This window comes from Sapajus apella, unplaced genomic scaffold (genome assembly GCF_009761245.1).
Source record: "Sapajus apella isolate SASKATOON/1434 unplaced genomic scaffold, GSC_monkey_1.0 scaffold82, whole genome shotgun sequence".
NCBI lineage: Eukaryota > Metazoa > Chordata > Mammalia > Primates > Cebidae > Sapajus > Sapajus apella.
Window position 1 is genome coordinate 3,961,486 of NW_022437022.1, and position 16,263 is coordinate 3,977,748.

General features: G+C 43.0%; 1 protein-coding gene and 1 non-coding gene across 2 annotated transcripts in view; both read right to left on the reverse strand.

Annotated features, from left to right (window-relative positions):
• The window catches only part of PACRG (parkin coregulated), a 589,608-nt gene that overhangs the window by 75,321 nt on the left and 498,024 nt on the right, over positions 1-16,263 (reverse strand). The gene's annotated exons all lie outside the window — the stretch shown is intronic.
• On the reverse strand, positions 13,331-13,435 carry LOC116533500. The gene has a single exon (XR_004261324.1). It is a non-coding gene; the product is annotated as a small nucleolar RNA U13 (small nucleolar RNA).

Sequence of the window (16,263 nt, forward strand, 5' to 3'; positions counted from 1 at the left end):
TAGGAGTGGGGGTGTGAGTGTGTGTGTAGGAGTGGGTGTGTGGGCTGTGTGGGGTGTGTGGGCTGTGTGGGGTGTGTGTGTGAGTGTGTGTGTGTAGGAGTGGGGGTGTGTAGTGGGGGTGTGAGTGTGAATGTAGGGTAGGGGTGTGACTATGTATGTGGGAGTGTGTGTGTAGGAGTGGGGGTGTGAGTGTGTGAGTGTGTGTAGGAGTGGGTGTGTGAGTTGTGTGGAGTGTGTGTGTGAGTGTGTGTGTGTGTGGGAGTGGGGGTGTGTAGTGGGGGTGTGAGTGTGAATGTAGGGGTAGGGGTGTGACTATGTATGTGGGAGTGTGTGTAGGAGTGGGGGTGTGAGTGTGTGAGTGTGTGTAGGACTAGGTGTGTGAGTTGTGTGTAGGAGTGTGAGTGTGAGTGTGTGTAGGGATTGAGGTGGCCGTGCGAGCAGGAGGGGGAAGGAACAGCCAGCTGTGCCTACACCATCTGGTGACGTTAAGAAGGACAGAAGCTGCAGGTGGAGAGGCTGAGCTGTAGCAGGGAGAAGCAGGTGTCCACCTAGGGACTCCTGGACGAAATTCTGGTGGAGCTAATTCTTAGACATGATTCTGGGCAGGGGTAAATGATCAAGCATTGAAGTGTAGATTGCAGGGTCTCTTATAGAGGTGGTCCTTGAAATCAAGAGACCAGGCAAGCACTGTAGAAAGATTATGATAAAAGAAGACTCATTTCAGTGGGCAGTAAGTATTGAATGCCAACAGAATGCATAGAAATATACTGCTTGGAAACTTAAAACCATGTCTTGATAGAATTTTCTCCAGTTGAAGGTTAGAAAAATAATCATATCATACATGGTACAAATCTCTCAACCATTATTTTGCTTGTCATGAAAACCCAGAGAGAAGACATTATTAGCCTCATTTTATAAATAATGGAAACATTCAAAAAGAGTAAGTGTCTTGTTAAGGAATTTATCTAGGTGATGGGATTTGGAACTAAACTTTGAAATGCTTCTTTCAGAAGCTTTACCACATGCTAAGTGCTGACCACTAGGCCAGTAGTTGGGAATATAGACACAGACAAACACCATCTTTGCTTCCACCAAACTCACTTCCATCACTAGAGACAGCAGAGCAACACGGGTGATTTCACGCCAAAACTGAGGCTGAAGCATGAGACAGATTAACTCAAGTATGAAGGACAAAGAAGAAAGACTGACTGATAGAAATACAGAATAGACACCATTTTTTTGAGTCTTTTACATGAGAAAAGATTTCTGGGAAGTATAAACATTCTATTCTATAATACTGAGAAAAATAAAGATGAATGTCAATAGAACTCAAAGAAGAGTTATTCAAAGTAGAAGAATCAACACTATGAAAGTCCTTGATGGTGGTGTTAAAAGTGCTCCTTCTTTGTCTGAGACCACCAGCAGTCAACTGGCTAAAATGCTCAGTGTGGGACAATGGGATGAAACGGCTTTTTCAGATCTTTGACAGCAGAGAGGATCTATGCCAATGTCAAATCACTTCTTCCTTTATTATGCCAGCACTTTACAAAGGTTTTCTCTCATTTAAACTAGATCCAGATTCTGTTCTGCCCTGGTATTCAAATTCTTCCTCCCAAGTATGATACTGTTACAGGTTATAGACTCAATCAAACAAACACCAGTACTGCATTTGTCCTTATAGAGAAAGTGCCTTGTGAGCTCTGGAATCAACTGAATTTAATTATTTAACATTGTATATAAAACTTGCTTACTGAAATAAAGACTCAATTCTCCCTCTTTTATTTCATTATACCATGCATATAAATATTCATTCATCTGCAAAATTTCATTTAAGATATAATACAATACATTCTTAAATAATAGGAGTATGACATTCTGACCATAAATTCAATTTTAGGGTAAAATTAATTCTGATGCTAGTCCACACCATCATAAACATTTTCTTTTTCAGTTAACCAAGAAGAAAATATAATTTCAAATTTACTTAAAGGGTCTGGCAATACTCCCTGCCACAGCTCTTCCTTAAAGCAAATCCTGTGTTTAGTTGATCGGTGAAAAGCCCCAGGAATTTTAGCTGCATATAAAATGCATGTATCTTTTGACAGGAATAAATAACACTCGAAAATATAAAAAAAGCATCTCCTCACTCAAGTCAAACAGGACAGTAGTAGCTGGTGACTATAATCTTTTCCTGATGACTTGGCTTAGAATACTGAGCAATACGTGTAGTAACAGCCAATTAAGTTCAGTGGTGTGAACCACTTTCTGGTAGAATTTCTATAAAAACAATTTTCAAGAGAAAATAGGTTATAAAGTGATTAATTTGTGGCCTTACACTAATGTAATTTATGGTGCTTCAATTTCTTTTCATACAATCTATCTTATGAGAACAGAAATGTGACTTTAGAAGACAGTAACTGGTGTGACAAAGAGACAACTCCAATTTACTTTATCTTAAAAAGGACATTATTATATTTTCAAGAACGTTACTGTTGTCCTTACATTCATTTTCAACAAAAGTTGAGCATTTTTGTTTTCCTTAAGCAAAAGAAAAAATGAATTAGAGCTAGATTTCCTCTCTATTTAATAACATCTAATCAAATTAGCTACATTGGTAGAAAATGTATATATAGAAAATACTTGCTAAGATAAAAATCCATTTTCGAAAGACTGTATCTATCAAGAAAATAAAATTACTGCAAATTAGGATGTATGCAATCCCAATATATTTATTTTATGAAGCAATCAAGTGACCAAAGGTTATACTGTCAGACTAAAGAAATGGAGGGTAAATCCACTTCCCAAAAAAACCCCACCCACCCACTAACCAATCAAACCACCGATATATATTTAGGGCTGATAAAATTCATCATGCTAAGTGATTGAAGGAAATAGCTACACATTATGTATCTTAAAAGCTTGTATCAAACCATCAATGATATGTTTTGGCTCTGTGTCCGCAGCCAGATCTCATGTTGAATTGTAATCCCCAGTGCTGGTGGCAGGTGACTGGCTCATGGTGGCGAACCGTTCCCCTTGCTCTTCTCATGATACTAAGTTCTCACGAGATCTGATTGTTATAAAAGTGTGTAGCACTTTCCCCTTTGCTCTCTCTTTCCTGGTCAAGCCATTTAAGATGGGCTGGCTTCCCCTTCACCTTACGCCGTGATTGTAAGTTTCCTGAGGCCTCCCCAGCTGTGCCTCCTGTACATCCTGCAGAACTATGAGTCAATTAAACCTTTTTTCTTTATAAATTAGTGAGTCTCAGGTAGTTCTTTATAGCAGTGTGAAAACAGACTAATACAATCAGCCATTCAATAGCCTATTAAAAAGAGGTGGCAAACTCTTGGTACAGCAGCATACTCTCCACCTCTTCTTGCCATCTTTTCAGTCCCATAGCAGGCATTTTAATTGGTTATGGCTCTTTATTCACCTGAGGGTACGAAAAGACCCAGAATCTTGTGTAACAAATCACACTTCCCATCAGAGTTCTAAAATAAGATGAAGTTCACCGGCACTTGTGTAAGACTAAATCTTCAACCAGTCAGTAGACAAATATTTATGGAGTGCTCAGAGGACACCTATGCTTAGGAATACATAGAAGAAATTCAACTCAGTTTCTGCTGAGACTAATTTCCAAAAGGGGAAAGAAGCTACCAAAGCATAAATAGACATAAATAAGTCACAATTACCAATAAATGGAAGAGTGTTCAGAAGACGGCCATCGTGAGGTGACACTGGAAGGAACAGAGAATGGCAGGGGTGTTTAGGGAACCTCTCGGAGGTCAAGCTACAGTTTGGTTTGAAGAAAAATAGATGTGCTTTGGCAGATGGGAGGAGAACAGTTCTATTTCCCACGATTTACCCTGAGGTTTGTACAGGGCCTGTGTGGCGTATCCCACCATCTTTCAAAGTATCTTGCAGCCATTGTTGCCCTGACGTAGGCGGAATCACAAACACATGTTTCCAGGTGAATAAATGCTTGGAGGTCAGTCACATAACAAGTTACCTTTGGAGGGGCTGAAAGTGTGCCTGTTTTCCCAAAGCCTCTCTTTAAAAAACAAAAAAACTGTTTTTTCCCTTTACTTTCTTTTTGTTTTAGTGTTTAGTTGTTACCAAACCGAGGCCTCTCTCTTATAAGCAATATTTGACAATAATACAATACCAAACCGCACTATAAATTGACTTGCCAAGGGCAGAATTGAAATAGGAAACTATACGTGTTAAAGATTCCTATGGAGGAGAGTAAGGAAATTTTGAAGAATTAAAAACAAGTTTCTATAATATAGATGATAAAACCTCGTGACATTGAAAACATTTTCCAGAGAGAAGTCTATTGAGAGGAAGTGGACAATATTTCTGATAATTTCTCTTGGGTGCAGGTAAGCTGTTGAATTTTAGGCCCATTTCCTTGCCGGTCTATAGACAGTAATTCACACAGGGGATCAACAGCATGAGATGGCAACAGGAAAACCCCTTCTCCAAGGGGAAGGCCCTTGAGGAATTTGGAAGCAGATATTTAATATTCTACAAGCAAAAAAAGAACACCATACTTTCAAGACATAGATTTTCTGGTCACCAACACCACCTACTCTTAGTCAAGTGATATTTTAGTGGCTGGCTTCATGGAAGGCAGTTACATACAATGGGGAAATTGATCAGTTATTTTAACAGAGCCCATGTCTTCAGAAGATCATATGATGCTTTATCAATGGAGATGGAATATATCTGTATAAGCTTCAGGATTATCATTAGACTCTCACATGCAAAAGGGGAAATATTACAGGTTTGTGGGTATTAGAAAGCAGCAGGAAATGTGGTGCGTCTCAACTGCTCAAGTCATGCCCGCAACTCCCACTCAGCCGGCTTACGATGGAAGACGCGAGCCCCTTCTAATTTCAGGCAAATTCTTCTGCTGTGTCTTCTCGCCTCCTCAGGGGCCTTGTACAATAGATTACAGCCTTTCTCTTTTGTACCTTCAGCTTCATGGAGCTCATATCTTTCTGCATTTAAACAACATAGTCATGTCTTTTTATCTTAAAACCAGCAAGTCTCTAACCCCAAAACTCTACCAACATTCGGCCCCCCTTTCCTTCTTCAAAATCAACTTTTTAAAAAGAGTTGCCTGTACTTGCTCTCTTCCTCAACTCCCATTCGTTTTTTTAACTATTGCAATCTGGCTTCCTTTACTTCTCTATGAAAACTGCTTTACCAAAGAGAGCAGTGTTGCTCAGTGCAATGGACATTTTTCAGACTTGATTTTACTTTATCTCCAAGAGAAATGTTTGAGTCTGCTCTCTGTTTGAATACATTCTTCTCCTGGTGCCCACAGAAGTAAACTCTCATGGTTTCTGACCTACGTCTTTGGCTGTGTCTGCTTGGTCTCCTTTGGGAGCTGTCTGTCCCTTAGTGTAGGTGTTTCAGTCGGTTGGGGCTGCTATAAAGGAACTGAGGCTGGATAATTTATAAGGAAAAGAGGTTTATCTTGGCTCATGGTTCTACAGGCTCTATAGGAAACACTGCACCAGCGTCTGCGTCTGGTGAGGACCTCAGGAAGCTTCATTCACAGTGGAAGATGAAGAGGAGCTGGTGTGTGCAGAGATCACATGGCCAGAGAGGAAGCAGGAGAGAGAGGAGGAGCTGCCAGGTTCTTTTCAACAACCAGTTTCTGCAGTGAGAACTAACAGTGAGAACTCACCCACTCCCAGGAGAACTCACTCCAGTGAGAATGGCATTCATGAGGCCTCACTTCAAACACTGAGCAGCAAATTTCAACGCGAGACTTGGCAGCACCAAACAAGCTACATCCAAACCATATCCAAACCACTCTCAAACCATAGCAGAGGGTGAGATTCAGAACTGCACCCTAGCTCGTCTTCTGTCCCTGCTCTGTGCCACTTTCTATGGACCATCTCTATCATTAAGGACGAGAGCGCTCTTCCACTAATGATGACAGTTATCCACCAAGACCCTGAACGCTCCTAAATCTACTATTTCCCACCAGGCATTTCTTATTGAGGCCCAGGACCAAATGTCCTATTATTTCGGGAACATTTCTATTTGAATGTCTCCCATTTGGTGAAAGCTTAATGATGAAGGACGGTGCAACTTACAATTTCCCTCCCTCCCTACAAACTTGCTCCTCATTCCATTTCCCCTTTCAGAATTTTGTTTTCAGAACAGAAATACAAAAGTCACCTTTTATTCATCCTTCTTCCTCCCTCACGATTCTCTGTTATTAAGACCTGTCCTTTATATGCCTTCAACATTTTTCAAATATTTCCACTTTCTTCATCTCCTCTGCCTGTAACACACAGAAGCCACCGCCATTTCTCACGTGGGAGCTTCCACCCACCCCCCACCATGGCCTCTTGGACTGTCCCTTCCCATCTTCATGTTAAAAATTTCCCTCTTATTTTCTCGAACTCATAATGTGTTTTCTCACACAATGAAATGCGTGGCAGCTATTTCTTTGGACTAGCATGCAAAAGCTGTTTAGCCACACAGGGTAATTTAGAAAGTGGCATCTCTCAAGATCAAGGCTGGTGTCATTTCTCTCTCTGTCTCTCTCAAAATGACCATCTAGGTCAACTGCAGAATTCCCCTTGCAGCCCCCCGCCTCCTGCGTTCTACTGCATTCCTCTGTTTTTAGTGGCAGGTGAACTTTTTGTTCATCAATCAGTCCAGCCATCTCTTCATCCATCCATTCACACACCTTCAGCTTTGTCCCTTAATAATTTAAATCTCCTAACAGGGATGTAAAAAACATGAAAGTAGGTGAGAAAAATACAAAGGGTATTGAGCAGGTTATTCCCATTGTAAATCGAAGATGGATTGCAGCAAAGAGTGCTTCATGGGGGACAAGCTCCGGCTGAGAGTGTTCTGTAACATCATGATACAAGAGAAAACTTCAGAGAAAATGTGTTTGATGTTGCTGAGACCATCTCCTGGGAGACACCCTTTGCTACGCTGGCAGGGCCGCTCCAGCTGCAGTCCTGGGGGATGTGGTCCTGATGTGAGGGGCAGGATTTCAGCTCGAGGAGCAGAGTCTGGAGGGGCTGAGGGCCGGTTTCAGGAGTGGAGGCTCCTGCAGGGAGGTGGAGAGGCAGCTGTGCAGGGCCAGGGCCTCCTGCTGGGAGCGCCAGCTGGCAGGTAGGTGAGGAGTCCTCGGTTACCTTGGCCTTCTCTCGAGCCATGCCTGGACTGTTCTTCCTGCTCTGGCTCCTCAGGGAATCGCCTTTGTGTCTTCCTATTGCCTGCTGTCCCTGAACAGGGTTCCTCTTCTCTGTGGTCCACAGGAAACTGTTGACCTTTCCTGGTGTGCCTTAGGGCAGCGGAGCACCCTCCAAGTGTAAGTGGGTTTTGCCAGGAACAAGGCCAGGCAGAGCTGCCTTCCTCTGCCCTTCTCTCGTTTCTGCTCCTGAGGTCTGCACCTTGCCCACCTTTCCCTTCCCTGCCGTACTCCCTTCTTCCTTCTCCTCTTCCTTTGTTCCTTTTTTTCTTCCCTTTTCCTTCTCTTCTTACTAAACAAAGTAAGAGGCAGATAACGTTTGGGCTCTGTCTGACAAGCAGGCTGGAGCTAGGAGCTGCTGTATCAGCAGGGTGTGCAGGCCGGGTTGAGGCACGTGGCCGCAGCGCAGGAGCCTCTGGAGCAGCCAGCCCCCAGCAGGACACAGCGCCTGGCGCAGGTGGGCTCTTATTTAGAAGCGACACTAATCTTCAGTACTCATGGGTTCTCTTCATCATAAGTATTCTTGGAATGAACATAACCGCGCTGACCTGTCCTGAGGCACCCCGCTCTGCCACCCCCTTCTCAGTCTGGACCTTTGTGTTCTGTAGAGAGCCGGGTTGGGTGGTAGAGGCTGGCCTGAGGGCAGGGCTGGCAGGAACGGCTTCCAGCAAGTCAGTGCCCACTTCAAGTCATCTTCATAAGTAGTTTATTTTATTTGCTCTAAATAATTATCTGTTGATTTCAACATATACTGTAGATGAAATGTCTGCCAATGCAGCATTACATGAATACCAACCTGGTGCCAGGTGCAGCTGAGAGTGAAGCCGGGACTTGTTCACATGCAGTAACTGCATGCCCAGCATTCTTGGGCGAGGCTGTTTACCAGGGGCGACCTGTAGCCAATGGTCTAGAGAGGCTCGTGCACCTGTATGGTCCCACCTCAGAGAGGCAAATGGATCGCTGCATGTGGAGAGTGATTCTGAAACTACGCAAGCTCGTGGAGAAGGGGCTCTGACTGGCGGATGGAGTCTGTTAAGGGTAAAAGGCATCACGCTGTGGGGTGCTGGTCCTGGGGAAGGGATGCAGTCAGCCAGGATTGCTTGCCTTTTCAAACTACCCGATGTGAAGTCACCTTTTGCTGGGGCATCCTGGCTAAGCTGAACTGGGCTTATAGTTGTCACGACCTGCAAAGTTGCTGATCCATCTGTATGGAATTGTCTGCATCAGTGCAGGGCATGACGACCCAGGATGCCAGTGTGGTCATGATGTCAGAGCAGCCCGGGGCTCTCCCGTTTGCAGCGCCGGTGCACACTTCCAGCAAGTCCACCTGGGGACTGTCCACTGCTTTAGAAAGGGTCTGGGCAGAGAACTCTGGCCAGGATTGAGGCAGGATGTTATTAACATGACATAGACTATTGTTTTCTTGTTCTAACAGCATGTTCAATGTCACGGCAGTGAATGGATCACAGGACACAAAAAAAGATAGTGGGTGGAGTGAAGAGAAATAGAAAAGCCCCAGGAAGCAATTTTGGAGGATGCCAGTGCTGCCGGCAGCAGAAAGCCCAGACAGCAAGCCACGGCTCCCCTGTGGACCCGCCTACCTGGCCAGCAAGCCATGACTCCCCTGTGGGCCCGCCTACCTGGCCAGCAAGCCACGGCTCCCCCGTGGGCCTGCCTGTGTTGCCAGCCTCCCAAAGGCGGTGCTGCTCCCAGCACAGACACATCCCATCTTGGAAGCCCCTGTTTGGGGTCTCCACTTTCTCTGCTGGCTGAGAGGAGCCATTGCCTTTGCAGGGATCTTCACCCTGGACCTCTCTCCTCTGCCATCGCAATACTATATTCCTTTCTGCCTTGCAGGCTTCTTTCACTAGGCTGTAATTACACCCTACCTATCTCCTCCTCTGTCTCAAAATACTGTCTTTCGAGGCCTACTTGAAAGGCTTGCTCCTCTAAAAAGTCTTTTCTGGATGTCTGAAGCTCCTTCTGAGATTTTCCTCCCCAACTCTGCACTTGTTTTGGCATTATACACCGTTCTGCGTTCTTTGTTTATTCAACCACATTTTAGGGATTTTGAAGGTGAATTACTGTTGCTATTTCCATCAGCAATGAGCACACAGTAGACACATAGTTGGACACATTTGGACACATCAAATAAGTCTTGAAGTCTATGGAATGAGTCTAGTTATATATGTTTTTCCATTCTAGATGGCATGAAATTTAATGTCTGTTCAAAAGTCCAAAGCTATAACACTCCACTGAAAATAAACTTTCCAAATAACTAGTTTATTTTCTCCCTGGAACTTAAAATAGGAGGAGGGAAGGGAAGTCTAGTTCTGAGAAAGTAGAATCTCTTTCTGATGTTTTGTCCATTAAAATAGTGAATATTTTACTGCACTAAAAAATGCTATGTGTGGAGGAGATTCATAGTAAGTACTCCACATACACTTAGGCTGATAAACAGGAATAACTGGTATTCTAAGGGGCATAATTTCCAAATATAAAGAACACAGCCTCTTGTGCTACTATGAAGAGATTAAAAATTGGTTATCGAATGGTTTATCTTAAAGGAGTGCTGTGTAGTGAAGAAGATTTGTATTTGCAAAACTCTTTAAAAACTGTATGGCGGGCTGGACTCGGTGGCTTACGCCTGTAATCCCAGCACTTTGGGAGGCCGAGGCGGGTGGATCACGAGGTCAAGAGATCGAGACCATCCTGGTCAACATGGTGAAACCCCGTCTCCACTAAAAATACAAAAATTCAGCTGGGCATGGTGGCGTGTGCCTGTAATCCCAGCTACTCAGGAGGCTGAGGCAGGAGAATTGCCTGAACCCAGGAGGTGGAGGTTGCGGTGAGCCGAGATCGCGCCATTGCACTCCAGCCTGGGTAACAAGAGTGAAACTCCGTCTCAAAAAAAAACAAAAAACAAAACAAAAAAAACTGTATGGCATGGCACAAATATTACATATATAGACATAAAACTCTTTGCAAAGAGTTTTCACAAAGGACAATGTACTATGAAGACGTCCACTTGGAAGGAAGTAGGACTTGGAGGAGCTTCTGATGTCACTGTAGAGGGTGCAACAATAGCAATATTAAATTTGCTGTTTTTTATTACTTATTTCAATGCCCAGAGGCAAACTGTTGAATAATTTCACCATCAGGTTAGAACTGAATTAGGTTCTAAATTATAGGAGCTTAGTGGGACTCTGTGGACCCGAAATTGACCTCTGCTGTCACCTGGAGACAGTTCTGGGCATTTTGCTGACACAGCCTCTGAAGGAATTGTGGAGCCTGTGGGTCCTCATGAGAGGAAGTCAGTGCTTCCTCATCCATCTTTCTTCCTTCTGAAGAAAAATCCTTCTGTCCCAAATTTCTTCCCAGAGGGGGGTTCTCCTAGAACTATTCAAGGGTATCTTCCAACAGCATTTGACAGCTGTGCGATTACTACTTTAAAAAGTCATGAGACTAGTTAACTGAGGGGAAATGATGGCCGTTGTCTACGGATGCCACAGTTGTGCCAAGGGGGAGGTTGTTCAAGTTGTAGCTGAAGGTCTTTGGAACCCTTACTGGGGCAAAGCCTGCAGACAACTCCTTGCCAAACCATCAAATGATGATTCTGGCAAGCAAAGATCAGATGCCATCTAAGTGCTCTGAGAAGCAGAAGAATCAGTGCTTTGAAAAGAATGGCAAATGCTGTTCTTTTGCTGTTGTTGTTCTTTTTTAGAGACGGGGTTTCACTCTATCACCCAGGCTGGAGTGTAGTGGCATGACTATTGCTCACTGCAGCCTCTAACTCCTGGGCTCAAGTGATCCTCCTGCCTCAGCCTCCTGAATATCACAAGTGCTCACCACTACTCCCCTGGCTAATTTTTTGTAGAGACAGGAGTCTCACTATGTTGACTAGGCTGGTCTTGAACTCCTGGCCTCAAATGATCCTCCTGCCTCAGCCTCCCAGAGCACTGGGATCACAGGTATGAACCACTATGCCCGGCCTGCAAATACTTTTACATTGAGATATGAAATTTAGTCCTTTTTAGTGTAGTAAAATGTTCACTATTTGTGTAAACAAAACATTAGAAGGAGATTCTACTTTCTCAGATTTAGACTTCCCTTCCATCCTATTTTAAGTTCCAGGTAGAAAGTAAACTAGTCATTTTGGAAAGCTTATTTTCAGGAGTTTTATAGTTTTGGACTTTTCAGTTAGACACTAAATTTCAAGCTGTCTAGAATGGAAAAACATACACAACTACTCATTCCATGACCTTTAAGACTTATTTGATGTGTCCAAATGTTGGCCACTGTGCTAGAGAATTACTCCAGGCTGCATTTATTCTAATCTATAAAGGTTTTTTTTTTTTTTTAATTTTCAGCCGAAATTTTTACTTTGGGAAATTTTATAAAAATAATCAAGTTCATTCATCATGGTTCCTTTACTCCTACAGTATTGACGGAAGTGTGTTAAAAAAATGACAGTGCTTTTCCCATAAGAAGGAATTCTTTTGTATAAAGTTGGTTTACTTATCATACCATAATGCCAGTGCATCGGTGCACTATCTGAATCTATTTGTCATAAGCTGATCACCAACATAATTTTGAATGAATTAATGAATTAATCTAGCACATGTTGAGCCTCCACTGTGTGCCAGACACTCTTCTAGGTTTGCGTTTTTTTCTTTTCTTTTCTTTTCTTCTTCTTCTTCTTCTTTTTTTTTTTTTTTTTTTTTTTGCCTGCTTAAACGTTTCCAGAGCTTATCTGCCTCCACTGGCATCCATGTCAGTCATTTTCAGGCATAGATTAAGAACACCCTCTGGGCTCAGGGACTCTGACTACACTGTCTGCTGCCAGAAGTCCTTCAACCTGCTCGCACTTGAAGAATCCATTGCCTGGAGGGCTGGTCGAATTCCTGGAGGGTCATGGCTTTTTGTCACACTGATTAGTGGTAGATTGAAAAAAAATAATTTTGTTTTCGAATATATACATCCTAAACAGGAAACAGGTATATGCGTCTTCTCTGTATATTTAAAAACGATAATGTTCTTGGCTACGTTTCTAAACTTGGAACTCATGCTTGTTTTGATGTTCATTGTGGTTTTCACCATCATTGCCTCTCTGTATGATCTTTAATCATAAATTAATTTTTAAAAGCTTCATTAGTGTGCCGTTTTTCTAAGCTGAAATTAGTTTTTCCAACTTGGGCATATCTTATCAGCTAGTCACATCTGCCTTATTTTCTTATTATCATAATCTATGTCTGGTGGTGTCAATTTGATGAGAGCTTACACTAATAACACCCAAGTTGTGGGTTTCATTCTTGCCACAGGGAGGGCAGTTTATCTTGATAGGCAGGACCCATCTTTGGCCAGTCCTGCAAACATGTATGAGGGTCTGGGTGTAAGTGTGAACGTTTGGAGGACCGGGTGTTAAAGCTGTGCAGTCTCCGTCAGTGTAAAGCTCTTTCTGCTGCTGCTGACCTAGCTCAGTGCAAGTCCCACCATGACGGGTAGGCTGCCGGCTCTGCTCCTTCATGAAGGACAGCACACCCACAGGAATGGCTTACAGTCCTCTTATTACCCTCCGTTACATATACTGGTGCATCTTCAGCTTCTAACTAACTCATTAGAACAGCAGTGATACAGCAGTTTGAGTATTCGATGGCGCTCAAATCTCATGTTGAAATGGAATCCCCAGGGTTGGAGGCGAGGCCTGGTGGGAGGTGAGCTTTGGTCATAAGGTGGATCCCTTGTGGCTTGGTGCTGTCCCTGCTACAGTGAGTGAGGACTGGTGAGGTTTCGTTGTTAGGTATGTGGCACGTTACCCCTGACCTCCCTCCTGCTTTCGCCATGTGATGTATCTGCTCCTACTTCGCCCTCTATCTGGAGTAAAAGCTTCCTGAGGCCTCCCGAGGAGCAGATGCCAGCACATTGCTTCCTGTACAGCCTGCAGAACTGTGAGTCAATTAAATCTCTTAAAAATTATCCAGTCTCAGGTATTTCCTTATAGCAATGCAAGAACAGCCTAATATAAGCAGGAAGTCATGTTTTTACATGCCCCAAAATTCACCTGGAATCTTCTGTGGTTTACCATGATTTTTTTTTAAATGTCAGACGGCTCACATACCATTATCATTTATAAGGTTTGAGGGAGGCATATCTCGCACGTGAGTGTGAAATCCTACTCATCATGCTTATGAGCTACAAAAGGATCAGTTTACCAGGATTTTTAATCCCATTGGCGCTTTTAGTTAAAATAGACATTAATGATGCAAACACTTTCATACATTTTTGGAGTTTATCCTTCACTACATCAAGCGTCACTGTGGAGTCTGCTGCAGAGTACTGCCCCGATCCCTTGCAGAACAGGCTGTCCCCAGGCACTGGGGTGTGGGCCACTGATGGCTGGGTCTTACCCTTGGAATCTCCCTCTGCCTCAGACAGGGGATGCTTTGCTCAGGGTGACCCCCTCCTCCCACAGCCTGCATGGGCTGGCTAATGTACAGGCGCAAAGCTGCAGCCCCTTGGCCTCAACTGGAGATTTCCTGGGAACTCCTGAGGGCAGTCTAACCTCTCCTGCCCAGCCCTGTTTCTTCCTCTTTCTTCCCACCTCCAGCATTATTCAGGTCTAACTGACAAGTAAAAACTACACATATTTATAGTGTGCAGTGTGATGTTTCAACACATGTACGCTATACCTTATGAAATGATTAAACCAAGCTTATTTGCATATCCATCACCTCACATGTGTCTCATCTTTTCGTGGTGGGAACATTTAAGACCTACTCCCTTAGCAATTTTCAAATATGTATTATTATGAACTAGCCTCATCACACTGTGCAGTAGATCGCCAGAACTCATTCACCCTGCCTCACTGAGACTTTGTGCCTCTTGGCCAACATCTCCCAATCCACTTTCATTCCCTGGGTCCCTGTGAAACACCGTTCTACTCCCTGCTTCTATGAATTTGGCTTTAGATTCTACATATAAGTGGGATCATGCAGTATTTGCCTTTATGTGACTGGTTTATTTCACCTAGCATAATGTCCTCCAGGTTCATCCATGTTGTCGAAAATGAGAGGATTTCCTTCATTTTATTTTGTATTTTTTTTTTGTTTGGAAGAGACAGAATCTTGCTATGTTGTCCAGGCTGGTCTGAAACTCCTGTACTCAAGTGCTCCTCCTGCTCAGTCTCTCAAAGTGCTAGGATCACAGGCATGAGCCACTGTGTCCTAGCCAGCTTCTTTCTTTTTAAAGGCTAAATAGTATTCCACTGTGTATACATACCGCATTTTCTTTATCCATTCATCCACTGATAGACAGTAAGGTTGAGTCCATGTCTTGGCTACTGCGAATAATGCTGTAATGAAAATGAAAGTGAAGCTATCTCTTCAACATACTGATTTGATTTCCTTTGGATATATACCCAGAAGTGGGACTGCTGGATCATATAGTACCTCTATTTTTAACTTTTTGAGGAACCTCCATCCTGTTTTCCATAATGGCTGTCCTAATTGACACTCCCACCAACAGTGTGCAAGGGTCCTCTTCTTCCACACCCTCACAAACACTTGCCATATTGAGTTAATTCTCACACTGCTAGAAAGATACTACCCGAGACTGAGTAATTTATAAAGTAAAGAGGTTTAATTGACTCACAGTTCTGCATGTCTGGGGAGGCCTTAGAAAACTTATAATCATGGCAGAAGGGGAAGAGATACATCTTACGTGGTGGCAGGTGAGAGAGAGTGAGTGAGGAGTTGAGGGGGAAGAGCCCCTTATAAAACCATCAGATCTCATGAGAACTCAGTATCATGAGAACTGCACGAGGGTAACCACTCCTGTGATCCAATCACCTCCAACCTGTCTCTCCTTAGCATGTGGGGATTATGGAGATTAAAATTCAAGATGAAATTTGGGTGGGGACAGAGCCAAACCATTTCACTTGCTATCTTTTGTCATTTCGATAATAGCCATTCTAATAGGTGTGAAGTGATATCTCATTGTGGTTTTAATTTACATCTCCTTGATGATTACTGATGTTCACCATTTTTACATCTATCTGTTAGCCATTTGTATGTCTTCTTTTGAGAGATGTCTATTCAGATCCTTTGCCCATTTTTAAATTGGGTTATTTGTTTTCTTGCTATTCAGTTGTTTGAGTTCCTTATGTATTTTGTATATTAACTCTTATAGGATGTTTGGTTTGCAAATATTTTCTTCCATTCTATAGGTCATCTCTTCACTCTGTTGATTATTTACTTTGCTGTGCAGCAGCTTTTTAGTTTGATCTAATCCCATTCATCTAGTTTTGCTTTTGTTGCCTGTGCCTTTTGGGTTATATCAAAAACAACAACAAAAAACTACCCAGGCCAATGTCATGTAGTTTTCTCCTATATTTTCTTCTAGTAGTTTTACAGTTTCAGCTCTTACATTTAAATCTTTAATACATTTTTGAGTTGACTTTTGTACGTTGTGAGATAAGGCCCAGTTTCATTTTTCTGCATGTGGATATCCAGTTTTCTCAATACTATTTATTATAGAGATTTTCCTTTCCCTGTTATATGTTCTTGGCAGCTTTGTTGAAGATTAGCTGACCATAAATGTGTGGATTTATTTTTGAGCTCTCTATTCTGTTCCATTTGGTCTACATGTCTGTTTTTATGCCAGTACCATGCTGTTTTGATTATTATATTTTTGTAATATATTTTGAAATCAGACAGTGTGTGGTGCCTCCAGCTTCGTTTTTTTCCTTTTTTTAGATGGAGTCTCACTCTTGCCCAGGCTGGAGTGCAGTGGCACAATCTCAGCTTACCACAACCTCTGTCTCCGGGGTTCAAGTGATTCTCCTGCCTTATCTTCCTGAGTAGCTGGGATTACAGACACCTGTCACCATGCCTGGCTAATTTTTGTATTTTTAGTAAAGATGGGGTTTCGCCATGTTGGCCAGGCTGGTCCTGAACTCCTGACCTCAGGTGATCTGCCTGCCTTGGCCTCCTAAAGTGCTGGGAATACAGGTGTGAGCCACTATGCCTGGCCCC